The sequence below is a fragment of the Amblyomma maculatum genome, chromosome 9 (assembly GCF_055883805.1).
Source record: "Amblyomma maculatum isolate TAMU_Amacu chromosome 9, ASM5588380v1, whole genome shotgun sequence".
Taxonomy (NCBI): domain Eukaryota; kingdom Metazoa; phylum Arthropoda; class Arachnida; order Ixodida; family Ixodidae; genus Amblyomma; species Amblyomma maculatum.
This window is the reverse complement of record NC_139352.1, coordinates 17,068,790-17,084,015: the sequence shown is the minus strand read 5'-3', so window position 1 is coordinate 17,084,015 and position 15,226 is coordinate 17,068,790.

Genomic DNA, 15,226 nt, shown 5'->3' with positions numbered 1-15,226 from the left:
GCGGCCGGAGGAGGAGAGCAGCAAATGCGCGCGCACGCGTCAACACGCGCTTGAATGCAGCGCGGAGCAGACGACGCGGCCGGGCTGCGCGGAGGTTTTTTGAAAGAACGTCTTGTTGGACTAGTTGGTGACAGTTCATTGTAAGTTCAAGGCGCGAAAACACACACGGACACAAGAAAGGTAACGTGACGGAGCGCCACTTACAACTGCTTTATTGAATGAGAAACACGCACATATATAGTAGTCGTACACACAGGAAACATCATCGTGATTGAAGGCTGATACGACACCACGCGGGTGAAGTAATTCTTTACAGCCTTGTACAGAGATATCGATGCGTTACTAACACACATTGCTTGCTTTCTTATCGATAAAAAATGCCTCAATTAACTCCTTATCTTTCGTGTCTTTGCAGAATCCGCGCCTCAGAAAACCATTCCTCACAAGAGCATGACGGGCAAGACCTTATACGTTTGGGTAAATTTGGTCCTTCTTTATTTTGTTCAACGTTTCTTTCGTGCTCCCTGACTCGCTCATTAACACAGCGCCCAGTCTGTCCAACATAAGAGCGGCCACACGAGAGGGAGATTTCATACACCACACCTTCGGCGCACTTCATAAACGGTCACACGTGCTTAGTGCCGCAGCCTCCTTCTTTCCTTCCTTTTTGGATGAGTGAGCAAATGTAATCGAGCTTACTAGGCGCGGAAGAGACAAGCGGCACACCATGCCTGCTCGCAACCTTCTTTAAATAGTGGGCCAACTTGTGAATGTAGGGCACCGCCACAGGTCTATTGGCCTCTTTTCGAGGAACGTCTTCCCCCGCTCTCACTGCCTTTGCTTTCATTTTCTGAAATAGACTTTCGGCGACCCCCGTCACGAGCGAATCAGGGAACCCGGCTGAAAACAACCTTGCCAATTGGTTATCAAAGCTTGCATGCATCTTGTGAGGGCATGATTTCCTGAGAGCGGATTCTAGGCAGTGTTGCTATCCTCCTCTTTATTAGCTTGGAATGGGAAGAGTCGTATGGCAGAAGCCCCTATTTTTTTTTTAATGCGGAGAATATTGCCAGCAAACGTGATCCTCACGGAGCTCAATACTAAAAACTGCAATGTATTACCCTCAGGTATTTCCCATGTAAAATCTAAGCCATTACCTTGTTATCGAAATGGGGATAAAACTTCATGCACACCTCCTTCGAAGTTCAGGCTTCCGTCCTTAGCAAAAATGATAAAAGAAAGAATGGTCAACAAGTTGAAGAGTTGACGATGTGGACGAATTGACGAATATGCGACTAATGGCTCGCCTGAGCTTGCTTATGAATGAGCTGATCAAGCTAAAGTCGTTATTCACATTTGTTCTTTTTAGCGGATAAGTCCACGCTGTTCTAATCGCGTTTCTTTTTTCCCCCAAAATTTCTGAATTTTCATGAAAAACGTTTTTCCTAGCTATTCAAATTTTCCAAAACTTTCGCATCTCTACTCTGGGGGGGATAGTTGGCAGGGAAGGGGAGAGTAGAATTATTGTGCTTTTGTGCATTTTTGTTTAAAATTTGTTACGAGAAAACAGATAGCAGCTAGGTTACTTTCATCATTCAACAGAAAATAGAGTCGTTATGAACAAAAAATGATAAGGTGTCGAATCGGTCCTGGACCCGTGCGAAGACTCATTTGCGGTCTCGAAACGGCTCTGCCGTTTCCCCACTGTCATTGTAACCGGATATACCTGATTACACTTCGTTTCTCGGCATAAATAATTGTCATGAGACAGCATTGTTCAGCATTAGCATAGCGAAGGCTGTGAGGAATAAGAGGCAATTCTTAGGCGAGTTTTTGTTTTCACGAAGCTGTCCTGAGTCTTACGACTTACCGTGCCGTGACCGGGAGAGGCCACCTTCGTCCAGGATCCCATGCCGGGTGGTCTTTGTTGTGAGGTAGCAAGGCCGATATCCGTTTCAACGGCGGAAGGCTTTGCCACCGGCACGACGGGAACGGGAGCGTACTGCGCAGTGCAGGAATCCCGCCAGAATTAAAGAGTGAGTGCTCGGCATGGGCAGCAAAAAAGAAAAAAAAAAAAAAGGACGTGGCTATTGCAAACTACTTTTGTTGCTTGCTGAGTAAAGCTGTCGCTGTGCTATGCTTCGCTAATGGATATGACTTGCAGACTTTGTGGCAACCTGCACTACCAGAACGGACGCACAATCACACATGAGCTCGTCACGTGTGCGGTGTTGGACACGGGATGGTAACGGCGACGGTCACGTGACCGGATGTTGACGTTCTGCTCTGAACCCGCCGGGGAGGACTCAATGTGACAAATTTCGCTACAGAGAAAGGATTAAGTGAGTCGGATGCTGGAGGAGCGCATTACTTCCGCCTGCCCATAGCAGCCGTTGTGTTATGTCGAGGCTATATATCCTCCTCCTTTGCCTACCGATTCCTCGTCACCTACCTATCCCACTTCCATGCTGTTTTGGGAACAATAGCGTATATTCTATTATACCTGGTGGCCGTATGTGGGGTACACTTTTAAAGACACGAAGGTGTCTTCGCCGTTGTGTACGCGAGTCGCGTAGCGCGAGACAAAGTGGGTTCCCTAGAAGGGCAAGTGCAAGACCGCTCTTTCATTTTAAACAGACCTCTGTACCCGCACTGCACAGCTTACATGTATAGTAGTTCGAGTTCGAACTCGCTTGCACAACAGTGCGAAGGCTAGCAACGCCCTTAGAAGCGTACATGGGCGTCATAATACATACGTTGCCGCGTAGGGAAGGTATGTTTTCCGTATTTGTCCAAGTGAGCAGAGAAGAAAGCGCAAAATACATGAGATGAAAAAATTGGGAGGGAACGATAGTGCCTTTAGGACCCTTTTTCATTCCGCGATTTTTCATTTTTTTACGTATTTAAAATTTAAAAATGATTTTTATGGAGTTCAATGAGTGACTTGCGAAACCGACATTGATGTTATACGTCCGCAGTACATGCATGGGAGTTTGAATGCTTTGCTCATAACACGAAGCCTTAACTGATCCCAATGATTTGCTTTCTCGTAGGCCTTTAGGACGCGCTCCTCCTAACATTAGGACTTTCGCCGATGCTAGAAAACCTCTGCTACACAGCTGACAACAACATTGTTTGGCTCCTTACTTTTTCGGAGCAGTGATTACTTTCACACTACACAAAACAACTGGTGTCAAACGTGACATCATCCATCAGTACTGTTGTGCACCATTTGACGCCTGTCGCGATGCGCGACTTAAAAGCTCATGAGTGGCGTTCGCGGAAAGTGTGCGCAGGAAGAGCGCGCGAGATGTGTTCGCGAGCTGGTATACAGTGATCGATAGTTATAGTTAGGGACAGATAATGATTGCCGGCGATGAGGGTGTCTCTCTCGACTGTCTCTCCAGAGAGAGGGGAGAGCTCTCTCTCTCACAGAGAGAAAGAGCGAGAGAGGGCCTCTAGAGAGAGATAGAGAAGGAAAGGTAGACTCTCCCTCTCATCCTTCTCTCTCTACCCCTCCCTCCCCATCTCCCTCAGCTTCTCTCTCTCATCCTCTTTCTCGTTCCCTCCCCTCAGTTTATCTACCCCTTCCTCCCCCGCCTCCTTCCTCTCGCTCTCCTATCTCCTCTCTGTAGTAGAGAGTGAGAGATACTCTCTTTCTAGAGAGAGAGAGAGAGAGAGAGAGAGAGAGAGAGAGAGACAGTAGCGACTGATACTCTCTTTCTCACTATCTGTTCTCTCCCTCTCTCTAGAGAGAGTTGAGAGTAAGACTTAGGGAGATGACCTCTCTGTTTCTCTCTCTCTCTCTCTCTCGATGATTCAGGGGAACTCAAAGGACCGCAGCTGGGCAGCCAAAACGCTTTCGCCTTGCTGCACGTAAGGTGACTGAAGTGTGCCACTTAAATTATTTCTGACATAGGATTCTAATAGAACTGCAGGGAGGTGGCTGTGCTGGCCCTTCGCGCGGCAAAACCTTGCACAACGCTATTTTTGCTTCGACACTTATAGGAGTAGAAGCTACGAGCGCATCATTACATTGGCGTTAAAAACGAGCGAAATTCGCGCGACAAACGGGGGGGATGTACAACGTGCATAGGGGGAAGGATAAGCACAATAATTGACCATTGGTCCGCGGACCGGACGTCATGTAAGGTTCTCTTTGAAGTTGGCGTCTGGGCTGCGATGTTGGTGAAGCCTGCCTAATTCACTTATCGCTTTCTGCAAAGGTGATCACGAAGACGGAGCAGTAGCGAAAGCGAATTAGACATGCACGCTGCCTTTATCCGTACGCTTGTCATACGCGAAACTCATAAAACGGAAGCGGAACAACACGTCGCCTTCTGTCCGCGGGCCAATGGCGTGTCGTGTGAATCCGCCTTTACCGGGTGTAGGGTCGGAAAAATTATCCGTGGCGTCGTAGTTCGGTCAGTTCTGAAGTGGAAATGGTTTTCGTGTGAGAATGCAAATACAGGGAGCTTTGGCCGTTAAGACAGCATGATTGGTATCTGACTTACTGGTGCCTTCCAGGGAGAGGTCTGCTTGGCCGGGTTTTCACTGGAGCCAGGATGCCGTGGCATTGTGCTTACTGTACCAGTTTTCGTAACCAAGGAGCGGTGGGACGCCAAGACGCCGCGAGTGGCAGGGCGCTTCTGCGCAACGCGTCATGCTCGCTGTAGTCGGATACAACGCAGGAACGAAGCGGAAAGTACGTACTTCTGAAAGGAGGAGACCCTCCACCCAGTAAAGTCCTTCGATTATCGTGACTAAGCCGTTAATTCGTGGCTAAATCTTTTTAACCACAAGTTAATCATTTGCCCTTGTCACGTTATAGTTACAATTGATTAACCGCAATGTCATGAAAATCTAACGACGTACACCACGACTGGACGACCTCATTTGAGGGTAGCGGTGTAAAATTTCCGGAAACTTTCAAAGCTTAAAATAAGCAAAAACTCTTTCGCGGTAATATTAGAAACGTTCACAAAATACTCAAAACAAGAATGCGCGCATAATTTACTTCTAGACACGCTCCAAGCACATTTCACACCGAATATACTTTTTCCACTGATTTTTGTTGGCATATTCATTATTTCATGGTGCTTTTTCTTGACAAAGACGCCACTTGCTGGCTAATGGTATTGTTGATATATACTTCCGTCTGAGCTCAAAACCACTGAAAAGCAAAAACGATGCATACTTTGCAAATTACATCTAAGCGTGAGAATATGTTCGATTATTTGACAACACAAACCACAAACTCCCGTGGGACAGCTTTGTTACTATGAATCGATGCTGGCTTGCAGCCTTCGACCTGCAAAAGCACGCAATCGAGCTGCCACACATTGCACTCGCTCAGCGGACGACTGTTAGCAATTGAATTTAATAAGACGATTAAGCTAACAGCGTCAAAAACTGTAAAACAAAAACAAAATGCTAGCACCAGCGGTCCGAACACAGAAGTGGATTCTGGTGCAATCGCTCTTAGGTTCTTTACTATCACAACGCGTGACAACCAAATGTTACGAATATTTCTCGGAGTGATTGATCGAGTAGCAAAGGTGAATAGAATGGGAGAGGACTTTACCCTGCACGGGGTATATTCTGGCTGATGATGATGATTTGACTAATAGTAAGGTTAATAGACGCGAACAAGGATCCGCACCGGAAGCCTCAGATGAGAACAATTAACGGAACGTCGTACTACAAGTTTTCGCTTAAGTCTCCCCAGTTTTTTTTTTTTTTTACTTCATCTAAGGAACTTACGCAACAATCTACAGCCAGTCGCCCTCTTACGTACACTTTACACTAGACATTAGATGGGCTGTCAGCTGTCGCAGAGAAACTTAACCACTTTTTCGAACATATTATCTTCTGCGCACAATACCCAAGCGCTGTACAGTGCTACATTAAAGTGAGGAAAAAAAAAAAAACAATGCTTAAGGTTATGATTTATGGTTATGGTTTCGAATTTAGGTCTGCCTTACGTTAAATTAATATATTGTGAGCTGCCAACTACACAGACAGGTATTTTCGTCCCTGAAGGTCAATGCCAACGTAAATTTGCGACAAATCCCCCACGACGTGCGTTAACTGTAAAAACAAGCGCTTTGGGAAAGCTTATATGCCCGATTTCCTTAATTCGCTTGTTCTTTCGAATATTGTTTCTCTAACGGGCTTACAATATTTTTTTAGTTATGTGCTTTAAACCTTTGGCACGAAGTAGTCCGCTTAGAAAGAAGTAAAATAAACGTGCGATTCAAAACTGATCTTCAGGGCCGCTATATTTGGTACCCGACTGGTGTTGCAACAGTTGCATCTTACCTGTACTCACCTATGGGGCTGAAACGTAGAGGCTAACCAAGAGAGTTTTACTTAAGTTGAGGACAACCCAGAGGGCTATGGAACGAAAAATGGTAGGGGTAACATTAAGAGATAGGAAGCGTGCAGAGTGGGTCAGAGAAATAACTCAAGTTACCGACATTCTAGTGAAAATTAAGAAGAAGAAATGGACATGGGCAGGACATGTAGTGCGAAGAGAGGATAACCGATGGTCGCTGAGGGTAACAAACTGGATTCCAAGGGAAGGAAAGCGCAGCAGGGGGCGGCAGAAAGTTAGGTGGGCGGATGAGATTAAGAAGTTCGCGGGGGTCAAGTGGATGCAGCTAGCACAGAACCGGGTTAATTGGAGAAATATGGGAGAGGCCTTCGCCCTGCAGTGGGTATAGTCAGACGGATGATGATGATGATGATGGTGTTGGAAACCAATTTTCAAATCCACGTCATTTCAACGCGGCTTTTTTGATGCACTACTGATCTTTGAAATCAGTTTTCAAGTCCACGTCATTTTGGCGGCACTGCCGTGCCGGAAGATTAACGCACCTACGTGACTGAAATCGACACTACTGACAGCCAATCAGTGAAGCGGAATGGTTCTGACAAGCGAAAGCATGGAGGAAAGAAATCTCCTTCCTCCATGGGCGTAGGATTTCCGCTCAATTACTTTGTCTTTTAGTTACAATAACCGCTCTGAGATTCAGCGATTCTGAATAACTCGACAGTTACTCAGTTTGAGTGCTCTGTCAGAATTTTTCGCTGACGGTCAACCTCATCGACGACTAGAACGAATTTTCTGTGACTCGACACACTTATTGCTGCCGCGTTAAAAACTTGTGTTTGACAGATGAAACCACATATACGACAGCGGTGCCATCCCGATGTAGTGGCGGGTGGCGCAAAACGTCGTGTTGGGTCGAGGCGCCTGAACATCATCACATATACATATACATGCAGATACATATTGATATAAGAAACGATAACGAAAGAACACCCAATTCCTGCGTTGAATAAATGACCAGCCGGTGAAGCGTATATACACCCACAGTGAGGCCGGGCTGAACATTGCTGCTAATATTTAGCGATTGTTTTTAGGATGCATCTGATGCATTATGTGCTTCGTTTCTCTCAGGTGTCTGCAGCATCATCAGTACTTCCACTTCTACACAGGCCAAATATAAGAAATTGGCGGAAATCGAAAAAAAAAAGAAACGCAGCCAGCCCATCTCCCGGACGTACTTTCGAAAACGACCGCTAGGCGGATTTCAGTGGAACCCTATGTAGGGTGCCTCGATGCGTCAACCAAGAGAGGAGGAACTTTTGAGAAGGCGCGGTACGTTTCTTTTCTGCCAGACATACGAAACGTAGAGGGCAAAATTATGCGCCCTTCACTGGTACCCGGAAGCTATTTCTCTGTTACTCTCATACGTCCTGTTGCATCCGCTAGCGAGTTTTCACTTGCATGACACTGTATTCCTAAATTTGCGCAAACTTGTGAGAAAGGTGAACTTGAAAAAATTCTTGAAGGCTCGGAAGTTTAAACACAAAACATTTTCGCGAACTAGGAGTTAGTTGCGTACTTTGTGAACGGTTCTTCCTTTTGTAGAACGTGGGAACCACAAACGTGCGTACCATACGACTAAAGACAAAATCTCATCAACTGCATGCATACACAATGTTAAACAGATGTATTTGCACACGAGTTTTTCTTCATCCCAATCTGCATTCGAAAAAAAGCTACGAAAGGAGGAGGGATGGGTCTTGATTTCTCCATGTCCATGCGAAAGAGCACATGGGCATGAATAAGTTCGATCCCAATACAAACTATATTTCATTTTTGTTTGTTACCTGCAAGACTGAACACTGCAGATGCACACCTAGCTCACCTCTGACTGGAGTTTAGGTCTGCTCGTTCCTCTGGCCAGTTTTCTATCTCGATCTATTCTTGGTATTGGGCCTGCGATCTGTGCTACGGTGGGCCTGGAAGGACTGTGGAGACCGTCGCCCACATTTCGCAACCCGACTCGTGGCGATGATGGCTGCCCCTGTGATGGCTGCGATGCAGTGGCATGCTGTGAGCTGCTGGCTGTAGGCTTCGGCGATGTGCTGGACAGGGCAGTGGAGGATCCGCCGCAGAGGCTGCGGACAGGAAATCATCGAATTTCTGTAGTCGATAGGTGTCTAGCAGCTCCGCAGTCAACGGACGATCAAATCACAGATATAGGATTGATGCGTCTCGCAATGCATGCATAAAGCACATGATTCAAGTTTTTTTCTGCTTTTGAATAAGGACGTAACGATTTATTTTTTCGTCCCGTTCACACGGGAGACAGAGCCGTTCGTCTTTACCGCAGTGATAAATACCCCTAGTGGCGCCCTGGCCGTCGCAGTTAGCCTTAGGCTTGCAATAGGGAAAGCGGAGGGAGAGGAAATGTTAAGAAATATGTTTCATGTTTAGGCAATGACTGACATTTATCGTATCAAAGAGCAAGACACTATAAACATCAGCGGAAATATGCTGATTTTTAGGTTAGTTACAAGTGCAATGTGAGACAATTATGGAGAATTGATGGGCACTGTCATGTATTTATTGATGAGAATGGTCTACTCGTCCTGTTTGTACCAAAGCCTCTTAAGGTTTGTTCTGCGCTCGTACCAAGTAGTTGTGACTGCCACAGGAAACCAACGGAGTGAGCTTTTCACAATATTTGCACAAATGATAGGATTTCTGTGTACTTAAAAGCAAGCAGGACGTGCGAAAGCTTTTGCGCAAAGATGGCAGTTGATGTAGAAGACTACATGCACCGCACAGCGCGATACTGTGTTGCAGTCTGGATGCGGGTTGATAAGCTTCTACGAGATGGCTATGATGGTCTGTACTCGGTTCATACAACATGTCACTGGGTTCGAATTCGTTCTCGCGCTCCGACTTTTCGTGTTATGTGTGTGAAATCACTACAGTCGCACACGCAAATGTTTGCCAATTCTGCAAGGCTCTTAACCTCCGGATTAATACCTTCGCTCTAAATGCAGTATTCTTACCCAATACTGTTGACCTCTGTGCTTGCCGGGGGACCAGAGGAGGTTGCTGGCTGTTCTGCTGCTGTCAGCCCGGTGGAGTTGGACCAGGCGGGAGCGGAAGCCGGAACTGTCGCTAACATTTAAAAGATTCAGCTCTGCTCAGTAACATCGTCGTTTACTTTTGGACGATTACAAGTAGGGTAAAATTCAGCATGTTCGTCTTGTAAGCCTGAGGCAAAAGGTGAGGCTTCACTTGTACTGTCCTGATCTCGGTATAGTGTTTCGTCCAACTCTTGTGATGATTCGGTAAATGTGGTTGTTTGGCCAATTCCGCGCCCCAGGATCCCGCAAAGATATGAACAAAGAATGCCAACATTTGTGCCCTTGTGGGCCACCACTATTCTGTGACTTAAGACGTGGACGTGCTGCTGTCGCCGGCTGAGTACTCTCGAGGGCGCGTGCTTACACTATGACTCTGGATAACAGTCAATCTACATGTCTCATACGAATACATGCAACCAACAGCTTTCTAAGTAGTTCCTTGATTTAACGCTGCATCTACGATGACTTACCTTCGTGAAGAAATGCTGAGTTCATCCTATCATGCACCTGGTATTGTAGTTTTTCCTGGTACTGCCGCTTTTATTTATTTTTTTTTTTGCAGGCCACATGATTCCTGGTTCCAGGCTGAGAAATACGTACTGAAGAAACATTTTTTTTTTGTTCACTCCATGATCTACTTTCTTCTCACCCACTTTCCCCTGCAGCTTTTCTTCTTCGGAAGCAAAAGTGTATTTAAACCCCTGCCAGTGATGATCGCTATGCCCAGATGAAGACGAGTCCACTTGTCGAAATGTTGCCTCGAGCTGCGAACTGAGGCGTCCCACCCCTTTACCCTTGTTCAGCGCTCCTTCATACCGTGTAAACCATCTTTTTTCTCTCGCTCTACTATGACTTGAGAGCATAATACATATATTTAAAACAACGGTTTAGTCCCCTCCTCCCAAGAGGCGTTTCTCAAGGAATCCACCTCAGAAGAGCGGAGTCAGGCTGAGGTAAATATTTTACCAAATAGGAAATGGGTACCCGGAAGAACACGGGATCAAAGCCACTTCCTGCCGAATGCTAGGCGGATGCTCTCCCCGATGCAAAAACAAAGAGAGGAAGAAGGGAAGGAAGGAAGAAAAAAAAAAAAACACTGAAAGACAGCAAAAAAAAAGTAGGAAAAGAATATGAAAAAGGAAAGAAATATGAACAAAGGAAGAAAAACTGCGTGCTCTGGCCGCCCTCAGTGGACACTGATTGGGACCGCAGCCGTCACAAAATATGGGCAAATAAATTTCATTGTCGTTTTTATGCTTTTCGTAGATTATTTATGGAGGTGCGGCCGTTCGTTAACTGTTGGCGAGTGCTTTAAAGAAATGAGTATGAAATCTGGGAGTACATTTTTTAGTGATAAATAATTATGTAGGCCATACGCCTTAAAGCGCTCTATCAGCTTGCTCCTTCTCCGAATCGCAAACGCTCCTTGCAAACTAGACCAAGAAACAGCCTTGGTGAACTACATTTTCTCGCTATACAGTCGTTCAACCTAGATAGCTTTACATAAAACAATTCGTTGGAAGCACTTAGATTTCGCCAAGTGCCGTGAGGCGAACGTCTTTCCTGCGACTCTTTGTACTCACTTACCACTTTCTCACCCATTTGCTTCTTTTAGAGGCCTGATTTTAAAGCTTTAGAATGTTTTTGCAGGTTTGTTTCACAATTTTGACGTATGTGGCACAATTTCGGCGTCCGTAGCTGATTGACGTCTATACATTATATCAACGTCCTTGGTTATTTTGACTCGAATTGACTTTTTTGGCTCTGCTTAATTAATTACTTCACCCTCTACCTCATACAAAATATTTTTTTTTACCCATCAATCAATTAATTTCCCGACGGTGGCGGTGCGGCACTCTCCGCGGACGCACAAATCCTGTCTACACTCCTAGCGAATCGTATGCGTAGCCATGCAGCAGTTGCTTTCGCAACTCAACTAGGTTTAACTGGAGCTAAACCACTGCCAATTTTTTTTAAAACATTTCTCAGACTCCGTGGTAGTTAAACGAAAGCGAATCACGCATTGTAGCAGACGACGGCGCACATGATACCCCCGGCAACACTGTGGCCTCAGCAACCTCCAGGGTTTACCAGCGACTCGTTTGTAAACAGTGTTGGTTTGTAAGCGTAGGGAATATTTCATCGTGGTCTGTTACGCCGCCCGCCTTATAGACCAATAATTAGGTACTGCTCGTTCTAACCATAAACAACAATGTAAGCGTGGTTGCAGCAGAATAGGAAGAATTCTTGCTTACGTGTGCCTTGCTCTACAGTAATGCTCTCCGGCTGCTTGCTGAGGCTGCCACCCCATTGTTCCGTGGTATGTGCTTTAGACCGAAGCTTCCGCTCTGGGCTGGCGACCTGTTCCTGGGCTACACGTTCGGCGCTCCTCGGAGAATGTTTCCTTGGGCGACTGCGATGCAGCCTGGGCGTTGAAGGGTGCTTCTTTGGTTTTCCAGGTGGGCTTCGAGATCGCTTCGGGGTCTCCATCGATCCTCCTCCTTCTTCTTAGCTCTTTCTTCTCGCCTCTGTGCATATGGAACACTTTTGAAACATGACTCCTCTTCTTCTTCTTGACTTTTGAAACGGCGCCGCAGTTTCTTTTTAGCTGCACGAAAGTGTCTCGCGAAAAGTGATTTTCGTTCAATGTTTATATGACAGCTTCATTCACGTTTTTTTTAAAGCGAGAGTTTTTACATCTCCTCTCTGTAGCTTTTTCGCCATATGCACAGTGCGCACGTGTTTGACCTTGAGCCAACGAAAAGCCACATGACATCTATGACGTCACTGATCCGCTGTGCGCTGCCGCCGAAACCAGAGTTTTTTAATAGTTGCGGAACTTTGAGGGCCGATCTGTCACAGCGGTTTTGATTGGTAAAAATTAAGGTGTATACGGATATTTACGGCGCCCCGAAGTCAATAAAGTAAACTGTGTGTATGTTGTAAATGTTCAGATTGTTGATAAATGCACAACCACCTGACAAATAAACTCAGCTGAAAAGGTGCATTAGTACACATTTTTAGACACAACAGTCGTAGAGATAAATAAAAGAGAACAGTTAAAATAAACAAAGAGATTTTCAGACAATTCAATAATTCATTTATAAATCTTTATTCATAAGAATGACCTGAGGCCTAGAGTGGAAAGGGATGGGTTAGGTAAGGTTGAGGGCGTTAGACTCCGACATGAAGTTTAGCAGGGCACTAAGCTTGCGCTTGGCGTCGGTATTGGGAGCTGTCCAGTCTTCGTAAGTCTGAATGTATTGAGCAGATGTGTAGCGGGCTCGGAGGCTCGCCGTGCCAGGACAGGTCCAGATCAAGTGATCAAGTGTTCTTGACATTGTACTGGAGGTCAACGGAGTCAGCAGGTCAGTTGGGGCAGCAGATCCTGGTTCGGCGCCATCGACTCAGGATGTCCGGAGTGTACGCTGCACTGGCTCGCGCCTTGTGAGTGAGAACTTGGGCAGGGCGAGAAGGGCCGGAAGGAATAGGAGGAGTAATGTCGAGGACAAGGTCCCGGAACAAACACCTCCGCTCATGTTTAAGCCGTGCATGTGATGGCAGAGTCCGGTATGATGAGGGACACTGGAGAACAGTAAGGGTGGTACGAGTTGAACGGGCCCACATCACGGCTATGCCGGCGGTCTTCCTCTAGCTGCGCGCCAGCGGCCTCGTGGGTAGTCATGTTTCCAGTTCCTTGTGCGTGATGTCGAGGTGTCCAATGAATCCATACCGAGACTTGTAAGGTCCTGTAAGTAGCGGCAGTGCTGTTTGATGCGGTGTCGCACTGAGGTCTTGTAAGAACAGACTTTCAGAGTTTTTATAGCCTCTTGACTGTCGGTGTAGATGTGGATGATACGACATGTTTCTTTGGTGCAGTGTTGAAGGGCCTCGTTAACCAGATAGTTTTTTTGGCCGCTTCTAGACGGCGCCACACTCCATAAGCACCCGAAAAATGCTTACTGAAGCTAGTTACTTTTTGAAGCGGAGTCTCCTAACTGGTATGATAAAAAGTTTTGACTGAAACCGAAGTAACCGTGTGCTCGCCTCTGCCTAGTCACATGACAACCATGACGTCATTCAACCATAGCTGCGCTGTAGCCGAGGCGCTCGCTCTGTCTCATAGCCTCCGCTGCCTCTTAACCGGTGCCAACGTAGCTCGCCGAGAGGCGGGTCGAGCGAAACGTACCGCAGCATTCGCTTTGGCTACTAAGGTTTAGTAGGGTTAAACCTATGTCTAATTTTTCTTATCAAAAATCAATAGTGCCCATTTTGTGGCTACTTATGTAATATTTTCTTTGAAGGAAAAGACTCATTTATTTTTGGGAAAATCGCATTTAACAAGAGCGCATCTCTTTCCCCGCCATTCAATTCAAATTTAATGTACACACCGGAAATGACCTCGTAATTACTGTTTCAAAGTTAACTGCACCATATACACTAGATTACACATGCATACGTATACACGTACGCTGACATCGCACATTAAAGATATCCAGGTGGCCGAAATTACTCCGTAGCTCTCCACTACGGCTCCTCTTTCTCTCTTTCCATTTTCACTCCAACCTTCCTCCCTTCCCTTACGGCGCGGTTTAGGTGTTCATAGAAACAAGTGTGACAGATGATGCGCCTCTCCCCGCTTCGCGTTTCGGAGAGGATTGATGGTTTTGTATAGTCTTAGTAAATAGCTTTTCACGGGCCCTTTGTCTTCTCTAAAACAAAGCACACAATGTTTCGTCCCGCGTACAGACATGATTTTCCCGTATTCATTAAACATTTATTTCAAGAACTGTCTGCTAGAAGAAGTCGACACAATAAAATATCTAGGTGTTGTGTTGACCTACAGCTTGAACTGCAAACTACACATTGATGTATTTTCCAAATTAGTGCGAAACCGTACACTTTATCAAGAACCAGAATACTTCCATTAATGCTTGTATTTTTCAGGGGAAGTGTCGATAAAGTTTGTAACATTGTATCAACAGCTACTCAATCACAACCTATATATTTACTATGCTTACCAGGAACATCATGAATTCAAGACACCTGAACTCCAGTGCTCTAGAATTGGAAGCAATACGCCCCCCCCCCCTTTTTTTTTAGAATCTGCTTAATAGACATATAGACCATACATTGAAAATGGTCGAACAAGCTAGTTTGTTTTCACAGTCATACAATCCTACCAGCACAGAACATTGACATCTAAAATTAAGAAACACTGCTCGTAATCGCTGCTTATTATCAAGAGAAAAAAAGACCTACTTACAAAATATAGAAAGTTGTTGGATATTTGACATCAAGCGGAATATCAATCGAAATTTTTGCATATCGTAAACTCGACTCGCTTTTTCAGACAGAAATGGCATTTGAGTGCATGTTACAACGGTGGTCCTGCGCTCCAGCGTTCTTGGTATCGTCCAACTATTTCCCATACAGGGAAGAAACGAGGAGAAAGAGCGAGGTTTTTCTACGCGTCCCTTTTTTGAGCAAGCCAAAGTTTCAGAGCCAAAACGCATCAGCTCACTATGCGCGGATCGTGCTCTAGAATATCGTATCATTACAGGAATGCCTATGTTATTATTACATAAAGACTCTACTACAGTATAGGCCAGTACAACGTTCAGTACACGGCATTGTTCAAACTAACGGCTTTAAAACTAACGGGATGGCTGCGCCATCTGCCGGGCATCTCCCGAAGCGCACGTCGTCTGAGCTGTCGGTTTTTGTGCGTTTTCGCAATGCGCCTGTTTCGTCAGTGTACAGGGTCATC